Here is a 21705-nt window from a genome sequence, read left to right on the forward strand (position 1 = left end):
AGCATTCTACTCCACCACTTGCTTACCCAACCGTCCACCAAATCTGCTACTCAGAGCATTCAGAATCTTCCTGAAACCAAGTCTTTTCTTATTGACATCCTTCAATGTCTTCCTATTGCTCTTAAATTCCGAAGTTATTTAATGTTTTATAAGACCCATCACGATCTGTTCCAGACTAATCTCTCATATTCCCTTTATTAAAACTCTTAGTAATAGAACTAACCAGATAGAACCAAATAGAACTACTTTCAGTACCTTGAAAATTCATGCTCTGTCTCACTCTTCAGTTTAAATTGGGATATTACGTCCTCTGGGATCCACTCAAATATGGGTTATGTATTCCACATGGGTTCACAGTAGAGTTTATTAATATGATAGTTACCATACTGCGTTATAATTACTTGCCCAAGTGGGTTTTTCCTCCCCTCAGTTGACTGTTAAGTTTGTGAGAGTTTTATTCGTTTTTGACTCTCTACCATAACATGAAGCACAAATGAGTTGTTCAATAATTAGTTGTGAATTAATTATATGAAAAAGAAAATGTTGAAACTCAAATTCAGAATCCCTGAAAGTTTTTGGCTACTTCCTCTAAACTGGTAACCCCCTACGTAAATCATCCCAGGTCTGTAGTAGTATTCATTTAAAGGTCAGAATAAATGTTGTTACCAAGTGAATTCTAGCTAATACACTTAACTCTGGATTGTTCTTTCATCAATCACTTTATTCATTCCATGCCAATTGGAAATATTTAGAAGATAGTATCACAAAAATTTGTTATTGCTATAATTTAAGCCCCCCCATCCACTCCTGTGTGCTGTGGAAGAATTATTGAAAGACTGTATGCATTAAACCTGTGGCACATGAGAGGGAGCAAGCATTTGAAGACACACAGCAGTGGTCATTCTGTAAAGGAAACAGATGATAAACATTCATCAACCACTAGAGTGAAGAAGCATTGTGAGACACAAAGAAAGTAAAGCAAAAATACGATGAAAAGTGACAGGAAAACAATCCAGGGAGGCTACATCAAGTACTTTACCATTACAGTCATATGTTCATTATCTTATTTATATTTGCCATTTTAAAAACCCAATCAGATTGTCAGCTGCTTGATGTCAGGGAACAGTCTAAAACCATAGAAAGAAAGAAGGAAGGGAGAATCACCTTTAGGGTAATATGAGTTTACTTTTACACATATGGAGCTTGAAGTGATGGCGAGACTTGGTGAGTGTTTTCAAATATTTGATAATTGCCAGATGGATAGATGCAAAGACCACATCTAGGACCAATAGGGAAAAGTTTTAAGAAGGCAAATGGCAATTGAACCTAAAGAAGAATTTTCTATTAAATGAATCTGTTTGAAAACAAAATAGGCTGCGCTGGAGGAAGTGAATCTGCTACACTAAAGATGCTTCAGTACATTACTGATGGCCACTTATCAAGTTGATGCAAAGGAAACAGGATAAGCTAGAGGAAAGTGTATATTGATGGGATGGTCTGAGGTACAAGGGTATTTCCTGCTCTACTTGTTACATTAAAATATCAACTTGATTACAATCACTAAGTAATTTAATTTAAAAATTCTAGGAACAAACAGAGTCTTCTCAGAGGAGAGTTGATGGCTTCCTCCCTGCTGTTACACTGGGCATTGTCTCAGGAAAAATCTCTGTAGAACATATGGGATTGCAATGCATTTCTAATAATTACATCCAGAGATAGTAAAATTTTATACCATAGATGCTGAGATCTGCTCTTTGGGACCAAGATTACAGGAAATGATGGGGATCCTGCTTAAAGGCTTTGGGGGAGAAGGGTTCAAGAACTCAGTCAATTTGCTCATATGAAACTTGAGTTGGAGTAAATTTGCATTTCATGAAAATTTTTAAAAACTTACAGTGAGAAATGACATTTTATAGATAATTGGGGTTATTAAATATCCTATTTTAAATGTCAAGTTTTTACTTTTTTAATACTCCTCTTGCACCCCAACCTCCAATAATATTGTGAGATTGAAAACTACAAAGTTTTCTAAGAAACGTCTTGATGTGTTAGTGATCAGCAGCATCACAAACGTCTGTGAAACTTGTTCAGAGAAGTTTTTACAAATTGACTCTTACGTTGCTCTACTATTTTCTTGATAATTATATACCGTCTTATACTGCTGTCCTTTTATGAATTACAAAATTGAGAATTGCACAAACTGTGGATTTGTCCCCCAAATCTACACTTTGATTCATAGGGAGTGGGTATTGCTTCTGTGATCATATTTTCTGGCAATTGAATGCTCTTATTTAAACACTTTCCTTTGTCATTGTTATCCTCCCTACCTCCCACCTGCAATTTCTCAGTGCACACAGACAACAAAATCCTGGCTAGAGTGAGAAATAACTGCTACCTGTCCCATCTTACTCTTCAACTTTATTGCTTTCTCCTTGACTTTTCCACTCAATTTTACAAAACCTCCCTGCAGTTCCTAGCAATAAAAATCATGGATGATGGGGCTGGCCCCATGGCCGAGTGGTTAAGTTCACACGCTCCGCTGCAGGTGGCCCAGTGTTTCGTTGGTTCGAATCCTGGGCACGGACATGGCACTGCTCATCAAACCATGCTGAGGCAGCATCCCACATGCCACAACTAGAAGGACCCACAACGAAGAATATACAACTATGTACCAGGGGGCTTGGAGAGAAAAAGTAAAATATAAAATCTTTAAAAGAAAAGTGATGGATGACGAAATATTTTTCTTTCCATATTTATTTCTCAATATTTCAATATTTCTTCCTCATTCTCTTCTTTTGAATGCCAGCTCTTTACCACTGCCACTGACAGACATCTGGGATTCTCATTTGTCATCTCTACTATTTGGTGGTGCTCTCTTACCAACTCTCAAACAGGGCACAACCTGCTTCTGTATTCTACCTCATAATCTCTGCCTCTCAGTCCTCTCTCACATTCTTCTTTATTTACAGGGCTGGAAGCCATATGTGTCCAGATTCAATTAGAAAAAAACCCAGAATAAATATTGACTACAAAATTTCATTTTGTTGTCAGCGTATAGAAAATGCCAGACCCATAGTAAGATCTCAATGAATGTTTGTTGAATGAATTGAATGTGAATAAATACTCTTCCTTTAACTATTGTTTCTCTCCTCCTGAGAGATAAAAGAATCAATAGCAATTAAAAGGAATATTCTGAACATCCAAACACAACATGATAAATTTACTTAGGCCAATAATAAAGTAGTAATTTTTATATACTAGCCATTCTAGAGAAGTGAAAAGGTGATTGATTTAGGAATATGGAATGCTATTAAAAAGATACTGATCTCTATCTTGTGACTTGCTTTGCATGACGTTAAAACAAATAATCCAATCTTACCAGGACTGTAACAGCAATCATATGATGTCCATCATAGAAGATGTGCTGTTCTTATCCCCATAGCAACATCTGTAGTACTTATGATAATCATTTTAAATTAACCTTCATATGAAAACAAAATACCCTAGGGATAATGCTGTTGTGATGGCAGTTCAGATGAGTAATGTGATTCTCTAATAAAACTCCACAGCAAAAATTAGGATAACAAGGTCTTGTTAACAAATTTTCTTAATATGCCTTGGTTAAACCATACCATCAATGTTAGCATGAGGGTAGTTAGAGGTATTACACATAATGAGCTTCATTATTGATTATTGCCCTTTTGTAACCCAGCATAATTCAAGAAGAGGAATGTATTTTGAGTAATTTGCAATTTTAAAACACGAGATAACGATGATTTTACATCTATAACTTGAAATTTTGGTATGAGTTTAGTGCTCTCTTTTTGTAATAGGAATATTGCCTATAGTCAGCAGAACACAAAAACAAAATTTATCCACCTAGACATAAATTCTGGGCTTAAAAAACAAAAAACTTGTTTTGTAAATATGAAGTATTGTCCAAATGAAAATACACAGGTTTTAGGGCGAAGTCATACATTTTCATCACGTGTCCAGTGAATTAAGATAGTGCTTTAAATGCGATAATTAAAAGTTTATTTGGAAGTTTGCACATAAAAGAATAATAAATATGCTATCAGATTTTACAAAGTGCCTAAGTAGAATACCATTTAATTTTAATACAAGTAAATTATGGAATTTCCTATTAAATATCATCTTTATTTTTAAATACATTTTAAGTATGTTTTCATAAAATATGAAATAAAAAATCAAATTGTGTGTAGTTGAACAGTAGCAACTCGAAGAGAAGGGGAGACTATTTTCTGAAAATAAATGTAACTGCTCCTGTGCATTGGATTCTGAAGGTTCCCTAGGGTAATTAAGTAATTAGGTTTTGCTTCTGAATTGGATTGCTTCAATATGGGGTAGCTAATTTTCAAAATTGTGAATCCAAGTGCTACTTGCCCAAGGGACGAGCACTTCAGATGGAAAAATCACCTTTTGAGTAGTTTGGATTTGGCCCAGATCAACACACCAAGGACATCAAGGCAGAGATGTGAAATTTTGTGGAAAGTAAAATCAAGTTGTTAGAATTCCTTGTGGTAAAAATAAAAATAACTTACTGTCAAATGCTAAAGATGGTGGTGAGGTAAGTTTGGATAGCATATTCCTTTTCCATTGGTGCTGTAGCAAATTACTGATAATTTAGAGGCTTAAAACAGCAGAAATGTATGACCTTGCAGTTCTGGAGGTCAGAAGTCCAGAGGGATCTCACTGGGCTAAAAGCAAGGTGTCAGGAAGGGCTCCATTCCTTCTGGAGGCTCTAGAGGAGAATCCTTTCACTTGCCTTTACCAGATTCTAGAAGCCATCCACAATCCTTGCTCATGACCCAATTCCTTCATCTCAAAGCTAAGCAACAGTCGGGAGTTCTATTCATGCTGCCATCTTTCTGGCTTTCTTCCGTCTCCTCTTCCCCTGTTAAGGACCCCTCTGATTATATTGGGCCCACTTGGATAACCCAGGCTACTCTCTCTAATTTAAGGTCAGCTGATTAGCAACTTTAATCTATCTGAAACCTTAATTTTCCTTTGCCTTGTAACATAACTTACTCCCAGGTTCTCAGGATTAGGATATAGACATCTTTGGACAATCATTATTACAGGTGTAATCGTCAAAAGTCATTGGGTGAGTAGTGAAGGATTCATTAAGCCATTTGTTTTGCTCTGTGACAGGAAACTATACCATTATTTTCCAATGAACTAAATTCAATTTTTAGAATTATACTGAAGTAGATTTGCATAACACTAATTAATGTCCAGTAATTATTTAGATTTCTGATGGGAGAAAGAAGTACTTTCAGATTTATGCTATTTATACATAACTTTGTAGACGGACCACTCTTAACAAATACGCCTAGTTGAGAATTTGAACCATTTTACCCTGGAACCTCTAGACATATCCAATTGGACCATAATACTACTTTTACAGTAAAACTATAGATAAGAACTTAGCCACCGTCACTCACTTCACTTTATGAAAAGTCAGTAACAACAGCAGCAATAACCTCTTTTAGCATATTCATTTTTAAGTCGCCTTAAATCCCTTTCAGAATATGGAAAGATATTGCCTTTATAATAAGTTGAATCTTGCCTTAATCCAGAGGATTTAAGTTGAATAACAAGTAATAAAGAATATGCACAGATACCACTAATAGATTAGCAGGTGGAAACAGCATTAATTTGAAAACATTTAGGATAATACTACATTTTTTGAAGAAATATAATAGGATACATTAGAAAATACAAAGCATACTCAAGGAGAAAGATCAGCACAACCTTGGATAATTGAAATCATTTTCTACTATGAATTTCAATTTATGAACGTAGAAAGATATTTTGTAGGGATATATTTCACTAGAGTCAAAGTTAAGGCCATAACTGAACACGATTAGAACATAAAAAATTAACAATGTTAGAATCATTAATGGGAGGGCTATTGAAGACAGCACACATAATTCTTAAGGCTCAAGGAGAATCATTTCTGTTTCACCAGTAATTACTTTTAAGCCTTATCTTAAGAAAACTTTCACATTTTCAAAGGAAAATGTATATCACTTTGACAGAAACATGAAAAACTCTTTTGTCTAAAACTTTTAGGTGATGACTTAACTGATAAAAGGTATGCAGTATTAAGATTTTCTATAATCAAATCCAAGTCGAGGCTGTCTTTGCCCTATACTGATAAAAATAGACCCACAATTTCATTTTACTTCTCAATGAACCACATGCATTCCAGGATGTAAACTATACGCACGTTAATCATTTTATAAGGCCAGGAGCCCTAAAAAGGATCAAAGTATCCACTTAAATCCTGTCTCTTTGCCATACACTTCTGCGATAGCAATACTGAACAGAAATAGCAGATGGATAAGTTCAATTAGTGCTATTATTTGACACAGTGTGGAGAGGAAAAACTCATTTCTTTGATTCTCTTCCCCATATAAGTGTACGCCTGAGCTCTGACATCCACTCAGTGTGTGAGATATGAGGGGCGGGCATCACTTGTCCATGCACTTCAGGCAAGTGTGCTTGTACACATGTGTATGGGGATGTCTGAACCAGAAATGGAAGAAATTGAGTCAACAAAAGGGTGGCAGCAAAGGCTTTTAAATTGATTAAGTAACCAATGTTTATTGAGTTTTTACTATGTACCAACCACTCTTCTAAGAGTTCTATATTGGTTGACTAATCTAATAGTCATCTTGACACTGTGAGGTTGCTAATGAGGAAAGAGAGGCACATCAGATTGAATTATTTGCCTGCAGTGACCCAGCTGTTAAGTAGTAAAGCTAGGATTTGAATCCAGAAGGTTTGACTCCAAGGTCTGTGCCCTCTTCATTGTGTGCCTCTGGTGTGGGCTGCAGGGCTTGTTAAAGCCAACAGCTATGTGGACAGAACCATTCTACAAATACAACTATTTTAAACTACGTGAAGTCACTTTTGGATTTGTAAAAGTGTAGAGATCTATCTATAAAATACACTTGAATTTAAAAAGCCAAATGAAGAAATGGCTAGAGGAAAATTTTTAAAGGTACACTACTTAAACTTAGATAATACTACAAAATTCTAGTCAAAATAGGTTTATTTTAGTATAAATAAATGGCCAAATAAATTATCTTCAACTTTGAAAATAGATTTATTTTTCCTTTTTAAAAAGGTTAAATGTAGATGGATCAAAACAGAGTGAAAGAAGTCATTAAAGATCATGGACATTAGGGCCTTACCAACATCTTTTACTAAGCACTGACATTTGAGTTGAATTTTGAAGGATGAGTTGTCATTTTCCAGATGGATAAAAGGGGGAAGAATGTTGGTAAACACCTACTGATGGTTTGGGGCATGAGGAAACGAATCATTCTCACAAAATTGAGCTCAGTCTGGTCTGTGAAATGGCCTTGTATCAGTGTCTGTAGGTGGGCAAGAGGCTGTTGTGGGAATGAGATTTTTAAAAATCTTGTATACAGTGCTAAGAAAGTTGGATTGTTTTTCCCCATTATAACCAGTGGGAGGAGTATTAGGAGAAAATGAAGAGAATGCTTCTAGATTTTTTTCCCCCCAAGATAATTCTAGTATATTTTCCAAAGAAAGACTGAGGGGAATGGAATGATTGAGAGACAGTAGATAGAAAGAAGAGATCTTTCCATGGAAAGAGAAAGGGCGTAGCCAAGGTGAGTTATAGTGAGTGCTTGACAATGGCTGCAGGGATAGAAAAAAAAGGTGGTCTAGATTCCAAGATGTTATAAGGTATAACTGAGAGGATGTGATGATTAACCATGAAGATGATGATAAAAATAAACACTAATAAACGATTACTCTTTGTTAGGAATTTTAGTTCTCCTAACAACTGTATGAGATCTTTTATCAACAGCATTTTCTCAGAGGAGACCTGAAGGTTAAATAATTCACCACTATTATAGACCTAGCAAGTGGCAGTGCTAAGATCTAAATACAGATGGTTTTTCTCTGAGACGGCACTCTTTACCACAGTGCTACAGCTTCTGTCCTTTGTTAGACATGGGAGCAAGGAAAAGAGATGACTCTAGCTCTCTGATTTTGTCTTTTACATTGGATAACTGGTGAGATCCAATAGCTTCGCGCTGTGTCCTCCCATGGTCTTTTCTCTGTGTGTGTGCATCCCTGGTGCCTCTTCCTCTTCTTACAAGGACACCAGTCCTACTGGACAAGGGCCCTACCCTTATGACCTCATTAGCCTTAATTACCTCTTTAAAGACCCTGTCTCTAAACATAGAGTTAGGGATCCAAAATAGGAATTTGGGGAAACACAATTCAGACATAATGGTCACTGTGGAACAATTAGATTAGTATGTCTCATACAGAGTCATAAATACGAAACTGATAGAAAAAATCAGGACTAGAGATTTAGATTTGTGAATTATCAGCAGTTGAAATTATGGAGGATACCACTGAAAAAGAATGTAAAGTGAGAAGTTAATCAGGACAAACACGAAGTGTTGAGAAACACCAGTGTTTCAGAAGGAAGGACAAAAAGAGAAGACAGCAAAGGAGAATGAGATGTGGTAGGAAAAATAAGATAAACTGATGCCAGAGAAGGAGTGAATTTAATGACTTGTGGAATTGTCAACAGCTCCAAATGAGACAGAGAAGTCAAGTGCAAGGAGAACTAAAAATGCCCTTTAATTTAGAAGGCTTTAATGATCTGAGCAAGTACATTATCAATATAGTGGTTAAAGGAGAAGGCAGATAGTACTGGTTAGAGTAGTGAACAGAAGTTGTAGACCTGGTAAGCGTAGACTACACTTTCAAGACCTTTGAAGGTGAAAGGAAAGGGGAGAGATGGAAGCAGCTTGAAGGAGACAGAGAAGATGAGCTGATCTAGTCCATCAAAGCTGGTCCACGCTCATGTTGAGAGACAGCGAAGGCTAGACCTCAGCCTTACATTATTTTTCCATAGGCTTTCTCTTCAGCCAGCAAACAGCAATGCAAAGATACACATATATACAGTCAAAAGATCAGGTGAGTAAATGCATCTCCCCTTCCACGGTCTCAGTACCTGGTATAGAGTGGAGAATCTGCCAGGCAAGAGGACCCCAGGACCTGGATTCACTGTCTTTACAGGTGAAGGCTGAGAGGAGTGCTGTGGGATAGGACAGGGACATGGAGGGGAAAACCAGGACAGAGAAATCCAATCTATTTCTATTTAAGAAATAAGCGCTGGGGCTGGCCTGGTGGCGTAGTGGTTAAGTTCTCATGCTCTGCTTCTGTGGCCTGGGGTTTGGAGGTTCGGTTCCTGGTGTGGACCTACCCAGGAGTCATTAAGCCATGCTTAGTGGCGGCATCTCACACACAAAATAGAAGAAGATTGGCACAGATGTTAGCTCAGGGACAATCTTCTTCAACTAAAAAGAGGAAGATTGGCAATGGATGTTAGCTCAGGGCCAATCTTCCTCACAAAAAAAAAAAAAAAAAAGGAAGTGCCGATCACCATTATACACTCTGGCATCATTGGGCCTTACGAGAAATTCCAGAGCAGTGGTCCTGGCATTGGCCTAGTACACAAGCAAAAGATTTATTTTATTTCAATTATTTTTTTTAGTATAGAAGTGACTTGGACATGTTTATAGATTGAAAAAAAGATGAGGTAGAAAAAAGGAGATTGAAATATAAGACAGAGAAAGAACAGTCTCCATTGAGGTCCTTGAGAAGATAGAAAGAGATGGGATTTGGCACTCACAGGGGCATTTTAGCCTGAGAGCAGAGGGAAGAAGGGAGGGAGCAGTTGATGAGGGTTAATACTGAGTGAAAGGAAGGAAGGGAAGCTGAGAACCTTCATAGCCGGTAGTCTTTAATTTCTCAATAAGGAGGTGCCAGAATAATCCCTGAGATGGTATTAGTCTGCAATGAATGAAGGGGCTCAAGGAGACTGGAGACTATTTGAGACAGAGTGGTGGAAATGAGCAAAGTAGGAAAATAACGACAAAAATTGAAAGCCAAAACCATAGTAATGGAAAGAAATAGTAAGAACCCCTAGTTTCTAATCCTAACTGTGTCAATCCCTTAACACCTTCTCAACTCCTTGCACCCAGGTCTGAAATCAAACCCCCTAGGGAGGCTGTGCCTCTCCTCCATGCTCCATGCCATCCACGGGATCCAACAGAACCCTCTATTCCCTGGACTGACTGCTCCCTCTTCGCTTCCTGAAGGCTCTGAGCTCTCCTGAGCCAGACTCGGCTTTGACTTTACATCCCTGGACTCTCTCATGAGGCCTCCCTGCCGCAGAACAGGGCAGGGCACATGTGGGTGAAACAATCAAATAAATGACAAAACACTCATCTCTTCAATAAATTAAAAGATTTGATGTGATTTACAGAAGTGGAAGCATTGGTACTGGGAATCAGAAGATTTGAAAATGGTTATCATTTTAGCTGGAGAAGGATAAAGCAGAGTTGTGTCATAAATTCCCACATTTGTTTCACAAAGATCTTAAAAGGAAACCAATTTAAGGAGCATTAGATTTTGAGTTCTTTGAAGACAGGCTGTCTTATTTACCTAGCCTAACACATAACAGATAGTTATTGAGTAGTTATTTGCTGAAGGAATGAATTGCAAGACTTATATCAACCCTAGTTCCAGGAATAGGATTGATATTTAATGCATAATTTTTAAATTAAGCTAAGTGGAAAGTTGAATAAAAATATTAAAAATAAGGAAATTTTATTTTTCTATTCATTATGGAAGATTCTATGATCCCTCTTTGTATTTCAGAATTCAAAGAAAATACAGAAAACGACAAGAGAAGGGTAGCGTTCACTTCATGGGCTTGACTTGATTCCCCAATTTACTGTTTACCTTTTCTTGAAAGGAAGTTTCATGTATGAAGGATATACCTTAAGAATTAAAAGCGGTGTAGTCGCCAGGTGGTAAGTTTCTAGGTTTTTATCTTTTCTCATTTTGCTTATGTGTATGTCCTAGTATTTCTGCAAAGGAAGTACTTTGGTAGTAAAGCGTAGTTTAATATTTGTAAATGAATGAAGGGCTAGAATAAAGTAAGTTCAGTTAAACCCCCACTGCTGTGTTCATAAATATAAAATGATTCTCTTCACCTACTGCATTAAGTTCAAACTTCGCTACTTCAGTCCAGTTCCACCCTTACTCTCTAACCCTGTTTCTTATGCTTTCACAAGGCACAGCTTTGCTCCAGTTACCTTGTGAAGCTCCTCTTACCCCCTACCATCAGCAAATCCAGAAGCCATTTCTCTTGGCCTTGTCTGATCCATATTCTTCCCCTCCTTCAAGGTCTATGAAATCCCACTTGAGTCCCACCTCTTCCAAAAAATCTTTTATTTTGGTTCCTTATGCCTCCTACACGCTGTGTTACCGAATGTCGTTTTAGGTGAATAAGCAGTATTCAAGTTTACGTATGTTGCATTCTTAGAGTGCCATTTAAAAGGGAAATATCTATACTAAAAATCTTGGCTGAAATGCAAGGTTAGCTGCTCCCCAGCAGCGTCCAAAAACTGGGTACAGATCTCCTCAGGTATATTCAGTTTTCATGATGCTTTTCATTACAGTTGGGCGTTTGCTTGAATGCCTATACCAAGTGCTCTTCTTTTCTCACTGAGGGGCAGCACTCTCTTATCCTCTCCTGGATCGTTGGCCCGATAACTGAAACTCTGTCAGGAAATTTTTGTTGGTTAAATTTTAATGCTATAAGCTTTCTGACATATGAAAGTAGAAAAGCCTCAATCAAGAAGGATGAGAAAAGGCAAATCCTGTGACTGTCTGACCTACTAGTCTGTCTTTACATTTAGACTTTTTTATAGATATTTCTAGTACAATTCCTTTACCTCACATTCTTTGAACAAGGAACAAAACCAGATAATTCCAGTTATTTTAAAGGTTTAGATACCTACACTTTTATACTTTACTACTTAGCTAGGATGGGTAATAGAACTCAAACACTTTTGTGTCAGAGAAAACAAATTCTGTGAAAATGCCTCTTGATTTATTTAGTCTAGAATTTTGTGGCCTCCTACCCAGGAATGGAACACAGTGCAGCATTTTCATTAACAGCACCCTGGTACCCTACGAGATCTATTGTGGAGATTAAAAGGTAAAAGATTGCTTTTCACACCAAGGAGCTCACAGTTCTGTGGGGGACACAGGTTTTTGGCGTGTCCTACCTCAGCAGGTAAATCATCACAACAGTTAAACAATAATATGCAATGATAACAGATGCCTACTTTGAAGTTGCATTGAATTAAAGTCTTAAAAGAGTGACACCAGCGATTAATGTTGTTAATTTAGAAAAGAAAAAAAAGAAGTATGGATTGAAATTTTAAAGACAGCTTCCTTGTGGAAGTTGAAATCTTAATGGACACGAGGGAAATGGCCTCCATGGAAAAGAGAACGGGGAGGAAAAAATAAGTATTGGAAATTGTTGTTCTTCTGTGAGCTTGTACACAGGGGAGCCAGAATCTATTCCTTTTCTACATACGTACGCTCACTCACATCTGTATGAAAACGGTGTGTATGTGTGTTTGATTTCTCCTCTTAGTGCTTTGGTTTAGTTTTGCTTATGTCTGGATGATATGCTTCTGTATTTTTAATCTATTAAATATGAAATGAAATATTAATATGATGTGCATCTCTCTTGAGGGAGTAGTGAGTGCTTTTTACCCTAGACTTAACTACCTGTTGCAGGTCCTCAAAAGAAAGGTGCTTCATAACAACAAAGAATAATTAATTTTACTGCATTTTAAAAGACTTGCACTACAAATATAGGATCTGAGCTGAGAAGCTATCTTCACAGAAGTAAAAAAAAGAATACAAAACATCCTCTTGAATTCACCTTGTCTGACATGCATTGTTTCTAATCTTTACAGCATCCCAACACGCTGGCATTTCTCGGTACCCATGGCTAAATTTTGTGGCATCTGCATGGGCTCAAGAGATTTATGCCTTAAAAAATTATTTTATTTGGAGGCATGCATAAACTTAAAAGCATAGAAATTCATAATTTAATACTCTTCCCTCTGATGAAATCCTCTTTTAGTAGCTTTTGAGTATTTCTTTAAAACATTATTTAATACCGAACAAGATGAAAGTGACTGGACACCTTCCAGATGAATAGAATGGATTATTTCCTTTCAACTCATATCTAAAATTTTCAATAGCTTCTTAGTTTCTCAACTATATGTTGTATTTTAAAAATTACTTCAACTCTATCTTTATTCTATTCACCTAATATAGACAATGACCATAATAGTCTCAAAGTTTATAATGATGTACACGGGGATGGAATCATTTGCGTTGGTTCTCTTCCTCAGAGTTATCAATGTAGAAGATTTTTCTTTAGTTTTATCAGAGCACAGAGACCTCCTGGCTCGTAATACTATGCATCCGTTTAATGAAAGAGATATATCACTTTTCCAAGTCAATCACGTCACAAAAATTACTTTGAGTTGCTAGAATAGTTGCCTAATTTGAGGAGAGGAAAATCACCTGTCACTATTGACAGAGACTATCAAGCACTAAGGTCATGATGGCACATTTTACTTACAAGGCAAATTGTCTACCAATGGTAGAAAGTTAACGAATTACCGAAAAACCTTTAATGTTAAATTCTTGCTATTTTGATGATACCAAGGGACAATTTAAGGTATAGACAATCACAATCACAATCACATTTAAAACCATCTGCTGGTTTCCTATTCCTAGATGATGATGGTCAGCTTTCTTGGGCAACTTTCGTGAACCAAATGTTTGTGTTCTCCCCAAATTCATGTTGAAATCTAATCGCCAATGTGATGGTATTTTTAGGTTGGGCCGTTGGAAAGTAATTAAGTCATGAGAGCAGAACCTTCATGAATAGGATAAGTTCTCTTCTAAGAAGGGACCAGAGAGCTAGCGTCTCCCTTTTTGTTCACGTGAAGATACAAGAAGTTAGCATTCTGCAACCTGGACTTGGGCTCTCACCAGACCCTGACCATGCTAGGACCATGATCTCAGACTCCCAGCCTCTAGGACTGTGAACAGATACATTTCTGTTGTTGATAAGCCACCTAGACTATGGTATTTTGTTATAGCAGCTGAGCTGATTAAGACAGCAGCCTACAAAAGCAAGCCTGTGCAGTAAAGGATTCAGTGTTTCCAAGGCTGCGGGGGACGACAAGTCGTGACTAAATTGAGTCACAGTGCTGTGCTTTGTGATCATTTGTTTTCAACTAACTCAGAAATCAGGTAATGACTCTTTTCACCAAAAGAGGAGATTAGTAATTCAGCAGTCAACAATGAAGCAGAGAAACTGGTTGCTGAGAAGAAGAGAAGAGAATAAAAGACCTAGCTGAAGAAGGAAGGGAGTGGAACAGGACAGCACACGTAGACAAAGCCATGTCTGGTTTAAACGAGGCCAGGAGAGACAGTGTGTTAGAAGGAAGCAGAACTCCTTATTTGCTAAGACCTTGGGTTCTAGTATTCGAGAGAAATGGGTTTAACTCCTGCTAAGACCTTTACTAGATATGTGACTTGGGGCAAAGTATTTAACTTCTTTGATCCTCAGATTCCTCATCTGTGAAATGGATATTATGATAAAACTGCTTGGGAGTTGGGAGAATTAAATATGATAATGGGGGTAAAATGTTCTCCATAGGCCAATGTGTATTATGCATTCAGTGAATTATTATTAAAACAAACTTTAATCATTTAAAGATTCAAAAGCTAAAATAATAGTTTTTTTAAAAATATCACTAAAAACTCTGAAACAATATGCAATGTCATCGGCCCACTGCTGAATTACCCAGTTGACGGAATAAGCATGCGCTTAGGCTGCCAAAAAAGAAACAGAACAAATAAAACAAAACAAAAATCAGAAGAGAAGGAGAAGATTGGAAAGGCTATGAGCAGCTGTTTACCTTTTTCATGATGCAAGTTTTATGTCACATTTTAAAATAAAATTATATTATAAAATCGTGTATTAAAAATATACTGGGAAAAACATAATAGTTTTAATATTTACGTCTTTTAAATAATTTGGCTTTGAATGGGATAAGAATAGCAGAGACCACAAGAGATACTCATAGAACCTAAAAGAAGAGACATTCAAACCAAATCAAAGTCTGTTATCACTAGATCCTTAGTGAGAGGCAGTGAAAAATGCTGTTATCAGAAGCTCAGTCTAAAATCTCCATGACATGCTGTATACACATTTGGTTCAATTAGTGAATGGTAGAAATAAGACAGTTTTCATTTTAGAGTAAACTTTCACTCATTCTCAATAGATCTTTTTTTATCATTTTTATAATGTCCCAAGTTCAAGAACCTGCTTGACACAAACCTAATTCTTTTTGCACAAGGCAGACAAAAACCAAATGAATGACCTACCACGTAGTCATTAGAATTCATAAGTTTCATGACTTTTCTTACTGCAAAGAACAAAATTCTATGGGAGGTAAAATGTTATACTTCCACAACTATTTATATCTTAGTATAACTGAATTTAGAAGCTTCTATAATGATGAAAGGGTAGAGCATAGATGTGGATAGTACAAGCAAGGGAAATGGAGACTCTTCTGTAGGAAGGTCAATGCCCCTAAAGGGAAGTGAACGTCACGAGGGAGATTGAAGATACTTTACAACAATACCATGGGCCAGCCCTATCACTATTTTATTCAGGCAGCAGGTCAATATTTTTGAAATAGTATCTGCTGTATATTTCATTTCTTAATAATATCATTATTCATATCATTTTCCCAAGTTCTCTACTCTTTGAAGCTTGTGCATCCATTTCATTAGAGGCAGGGAGGATAAAGCCTAAAAAAAGTCAAAGTGAGCTTCACTTTTTAAAATAGGGTTTTGCAGGCCAGCCCCAGTGGCCTAGTGGTTCAGTTCAGCACACTCTACTTTGCCGGCCTGGGTTTGGTTCCCAGGTACGGATCTACACCATTTGTCTGTCAGTGGCCGTGCTCTGATGGCTGCTCACACATGAAATAGAGGAAGATTGGCAATGGATGTTAGCTCCGGGTGAATCTTCCTCAAACAAAAAGAGGAAGATTGGTGACAAATGTTAGCTCAGGGCAAGTCATCCCCTGATATTCTCTCACACATGCTGAATATCACACATATGGCTTCTCTCTCTCTTTCCTTTTTTTTTTTTTTTTTGCTGAGGAAGATTCACTCTGAGCTAACATCCATTGCCAATCTTCCTCTATTTTGTATGTGGGTCACCACCACAGTACAGCTGCTGATGAATGCTGTAGGTCTGCACTTGGGAACTGAACCTGGGCTGCCAAAGTGGAGTACACCGAACTTAACCACTAGGCCACTGTGTGGCTTCTGTTAAAGTAAGTCATCAGGGCACTCCTCTGCTCAAAACTCTCCAATGGTATCCCATTTATCCCAGAGTCAATCTGAAGTCTTGTGTTTACTGACATCTTTCCAGTGACTTGAGCAGTGTCTAGAATCTAGCAGGAAGCTACTAAATATTTGTTGGATGAGTTAAGAATGAAGAAATAAATTCCTATCTCATTCAAAGTAAAAGCTAAGCTCTCTTTGGTTGGCTATGAGGCCTTAAAGTTCTGCTCCCCACACCCCTACTTCGTCTCTAACCTCTCTCTTTCTCCCTCCTCTGGCTAGACAGAGTATTCCCCAAACTCAGCAGGCATAGTCTTGTCTTAGGACTGGAAGTCTGCTCACCCCTTCTGCCTGAAATGCTCTTCCCGAAGATAGCTGTGTGACTCCCTCAGTATCTGTCTTCACTAAGGGCTTTGTGAATCCACCCCTGATTATCTTATTTAAAATTATAATACCCACACATCTCTCTGTTCTATTTTATCTTCTACATAATATTTATCATTATGTAATGTGCTATATATTTTACTTTTTAATAAATCCCCCCCCACCAGAATGTAAGTGTTAGGATAGTGGGTATTTTCATGTATTTATTCATTCCTTTTCTCCTAATTCCTAGAACAGTGGTGTCTGATACATAGTAGGCAGTCAAAAATCATGTGTTGATTTAATGAGCAAATCAATTATAGACATGCTACATAATGACTTTTTGGTCAACAATGGACTGTATATATGAAGGTGGTCCCATAATATTAGTGTCCTATAGCCTAGGTGTGTAGTAGGCCATACCATCTAGGTTTGTGTAAGTGCACTCTATGATGTTTGCACAATGATGAATTTTTCAGGACTTACCCCTGTTGTTAAGTGTCACATGACTGTAATAATATGAAGAAGGCCCAGTTTGGGTTACTAAGGAGTGAAGGATGGAAAAGAATAAATTAGTAATTCTTCAACATAAAATGGAAATAAAAACACTCAGATATTACTCCTAAAGTTGCCACTAGTAAACTACGTCATCTTAACATTCTTCTTGTACTTCCCCTTTTTTGATATGAATGCCTCATCTACAAATAAAAGTTAAGATGTTCTATGAGATCCTTTGCATCTCTGATGTTTTTTGATTTCGTGGTAGATTCTATAATCCATTATCTGGTCCCATTTCAGAAAATAGATATTTACAGTTAAAGTCTTTATGTATCTAATTATTACATGCAATGTAGCATTTTTTCAGGGTTTTTTCCCCCCAACTATAGACAATTACCAAAGAGAAATTAATAAATTTTGCTGTTAGGCTTCCCAAAGTAATGATGACATGAAAGAGAAAAATACAATTCCACGCACAAATGCAGCTGAAATTTATCAGAAAAAATATAAGGCAATCTCCTCTTCCAGGCACTTTTCCCCAGCTAGTCTAAGGATATACATCATCATGGCTTCTAAATTCTAATTTACAGGGAACAAATATGGTAGTTTTATAGGCCCCTGATCATTGCAAAATCACTGATTGCAAGGCCTGTCTCCTCAGAAACTAATCAAAAGGTGACACATTCTGTTAACTTCCTATTATACATTCATAACATCATCTTTCAATTCAATGTCATAAAGAATTTATGTAGGACATTAATCATGCAAGACCACTAAATTGTTCTCATTTCGGTGATAATTGTTTACTCCTAGAAATGGTTTGTGTTGAGTTCCAACAATTCAACTGAATAAAATATATTGCCTCCTCACCCTGGGATGGGAAAGAAAATTAACCTATAGAGAGGAAACAACAAATTGAATGTATAATATGATCAGCAGAAAAACTAAAATTTTGTAGAGCTCTTCTCCTTTTAATGACAAAGACCAAGGATATTGAGGATAATTCTGTGGCCTCCAATAAAAGAAATCTTGAAAAACAAAATGAAACAAAGCAACAACAAAGCCATGTGTAATCAGTGAACATATAAAAATAAACCCTCTTTAATACCTACATGACATGGTTGACTCTGAAATCAGCTAAAGTATCTTATAAATAAAACTCAATACACTTTGCTAGTGAGGGAAGCCAAACCTAATCAACGGATGTCAATCATTTGCTAGGAACAAAAGAAAACAAAATTTAATGGTAAATTAATTCAGTAATGCCTGGTGAAATGTGCACGAGAACTGCAAGTCTTATGATCTGGCTTCTAACCCTGGGTCTCCTAATGCTTCTGTAACCTTGAGATTGACACCTAAACTCCTGTCTCAATTTTCTCATGTGTAGAATGAGAGGGCTGCACTCCCTCATCTCATAGGTTTGTCCTAAAACCAACATTTTATGAGTCTATAAGGAAACTCAGCTAATCAAAACTTTGCTTAAAAAAAAACAAAGCAATGATTCGTCATCTGTTTTTAGATTTCCCACTGCCTACCAAACAGAATAAGAATAGAATCAATTTGAAACAGCCCTTTCAGCCCAAGGGTGCCATAACTAATGGCACTGTCTATTCCTGCCTTCTAAATGGAACCCTACTATATATATTTTTTCTGTGGTAAAGTGTCTACTTTATGAGCATAATAAATAGCAATTGCCCTTTAATGGCAACTTTAGCTGTGACCATTATGGCACAATTTAAGCGCTTAAAAACACTAATGGGAGTGATACAATGTTAATTATACTAAGGATATGAGGCTGTACACAAGAACTCCCACAAAATTAAGTAAAACCCTGGCTAATTCTAATTACAGTCTGTCTGGAAGAGATAAGAGAAATTAAGCACCCCCCTTTTCTTAGTGCATTTCTAATATAACAGCACTATTTGCCCACAATGGTTGAGAAAACATTGTAAGTGACTCAGAAAAGTGGGATTCTGAAATAATAGAATTTTTTTTCAGTTTAAAAGAGAAAGAAAAAAGATGAATTACTTGCATAGAAAATACATCTTTACTTGAAACAACGCTTACTTTCTTTCCTCCAAGCCTGAGGTAGCCCACTTTAAAAGAGCTCATTCATTAAATTGTCAGGCACAAACTTATATCGTGGGAGTTTTTAAAAACATGTTTTATGAACTATTTAGAAGAAATATATTTGAAATTAAACCATGAAAATTCGCCTTTGTTTTATTGTCTATGGAAAAATTAAGATTTTTAGTAATGGCCATTTCAAGTATTTTTGTTTCTTTCCAAATTATCCATCTCTGACTTTCTCTTTTTCTTTCACTCATTTACTCAATGCCTTCTATGTGTTAGTAGTGGGATAAAAAAATGGGTAAAATAATCTTTCTGCCCTTAAGGGGTTTATAATCTAGCAGAGATAGACTTGTAAAAATAAAATAACAGTTCGTGTTTACACCTTAGTATCTGTTATTGGATAAATATTTTTCCCTCTTTGTCTTCCAGCCTCATTTTTTTTCATCAAATTCTCTTTCTTTCCTCCATTACAAGTTGATTTACACAGATCCCTAACTGAATTGAACTGGGGTAGCAGAAATCAAGTTATTGATTTATCTGATTTTAATAATTTGTTAGAAATAAGAAGCTCACAGGTTTTCAAGAAAACCCTCTGCTTGGAAGGCTGGCACATTTCAAAGTGCTATCATTTTAAAATGGAGGCAAAGGACATCTCATAAATAATGAAAACAATTGGGTGACAGCCTACAATTTTCAATTTACACATTATTTTAATGGATCATAAACCAAGTAAACTAGCATGAGGATAAGAAAAATCTGCTCATTTTAAATAAATGACACTCCTAACTGATTGAAATAATTTAATTCCATTGAAAAGTGTCCTGTAATCTCTAAATTATAGGTATTTGTAGGTTAACCCAAATAGGTATGGCAAGTATCTAGGTACTTAAAAATTGTCATCCCCACCTAAATCATTTATTATCTGTAACAGACTTAACTAATTTGACAATGTATCTAGTTTCACATGACCCATAGGGCATATGTCAAATATTTGCCTTGGAAGGTTATTTGTCATTCCAGCAATGCTCTTTTTATAGCATTAGTGCAGTTTCCGTGATATTTAATCTGTGTTCCTTTTGAAAAATAACGATATCACTACTCTTAAGTATATGTTTCCAAATACAGGACACTTGGCACCCTCTGTCTTTGTAATCTATGTAGATCCTCATCCTCTCCTGCTGCCAAGTCAAACTAAATCCAAAGGTTCCATTGTCGTTCCTTCTAATCATTTTCTGAAATTTCTATGTGCTATCTTTTAAAAATTAAAATCTCCTTGTAAGACTTCAAACTTGGATATCAATTTTCATGCCCTTAAACTTTTCTAAGATTTTTCTCTGCCATGTGAAAATACACACACACACTGCAAATTCATTAATATTTTTCTCCCCAGTTTCATTCACAGGCTTGGAGTCCATATTTTTCAGATTGTCCTTTCCTGGTAAACAATTCTGCTTCCGATTGTATTTCTTTTGCTATTTGCCTGTTTTTTCCCCATACTAAATGTTATCATTATAATCATCCATCTTATATTTTCAGCCTCTTGACCGGTAACTATAGAAATTTCTATTTAGCATTGCCAGCATTTCTCACTAAGGTTATTTATCCCTCTATTATTGTTTACTCTATAGGAACATTCTTCCCTTCACCAGAAAATACGTTTAAGAATAAGCAACTTAGAGAAAGCATCAAGGATAGGAAGAAGGGTAAGAAAATGAGAGAATGTGGAAGCCCCATAGGAATGGATAGTGTGGTGGAGAGTGGAAAACCAGAGTGGTGGAGGTCTATGGACGAGAGACAACAGTAGATCTCAGGAGCTTGAGATGCAGTTGTGGAGATGGTACGTGGCTGATGTGAACTCTCTACCTGACATTGGGCCGGCCACTGAATTTCTCTAGCACTGTTTCTTCACGTCTAAAACAGAGTTCAACACCCTTGGATATTCCCAGAAGAGACCAATGAAAAGGGTAGAAAATCTAAGGAGTGTTCAATTATTAGAAGATCAGACAAAAGGAAGTAAAATTTAAGATAAAACTGGAAAAGTGATTTAAAAGTCTGGACTTTATTCCATAGGCAGTTGGTAGTCATCAAAAATTATTTACAGAAGTCAAATTATTAATCATGTAGACTTCTCCATTTTTAGTTAGGCATATCACACACACACACATAAACACACATACCATGACACACTTATGATAGAAATAGTGTATTATTATCTCCCAAAGTTCTGTAGAGGTTAGAAAAATTTGCTTGAATATGGTTTTTTATAAAATAAAGGGAGACCAAAACATTCCACCGGTAATACTAGCTGTAGGCTAGATTCAGAACAAAGAAAGATGATAGACTGATAGACAGACAGACAGACAGACAGATAGATAATAGACAGACAGATAGAGAGAGAGAGAGAGATAATTACATAAGAGAAACCAAGATGAAGCAAAAAAA

This window comes from Equus quagga, chromosome 21, assembly GCF_021613505.1.
Source record: "Equus quagga isolate Etosha38 chromosome 21, UCLA_HA_Equagga_1.0, whole genome shotgun sequence".
Classification (NCBI taxonomy): domain Eukaryota; kingdom Metazoa; phylum Chordata; class Mammalia; order Perissodactyla; family Equidae; genus Equus; species Equus quagga.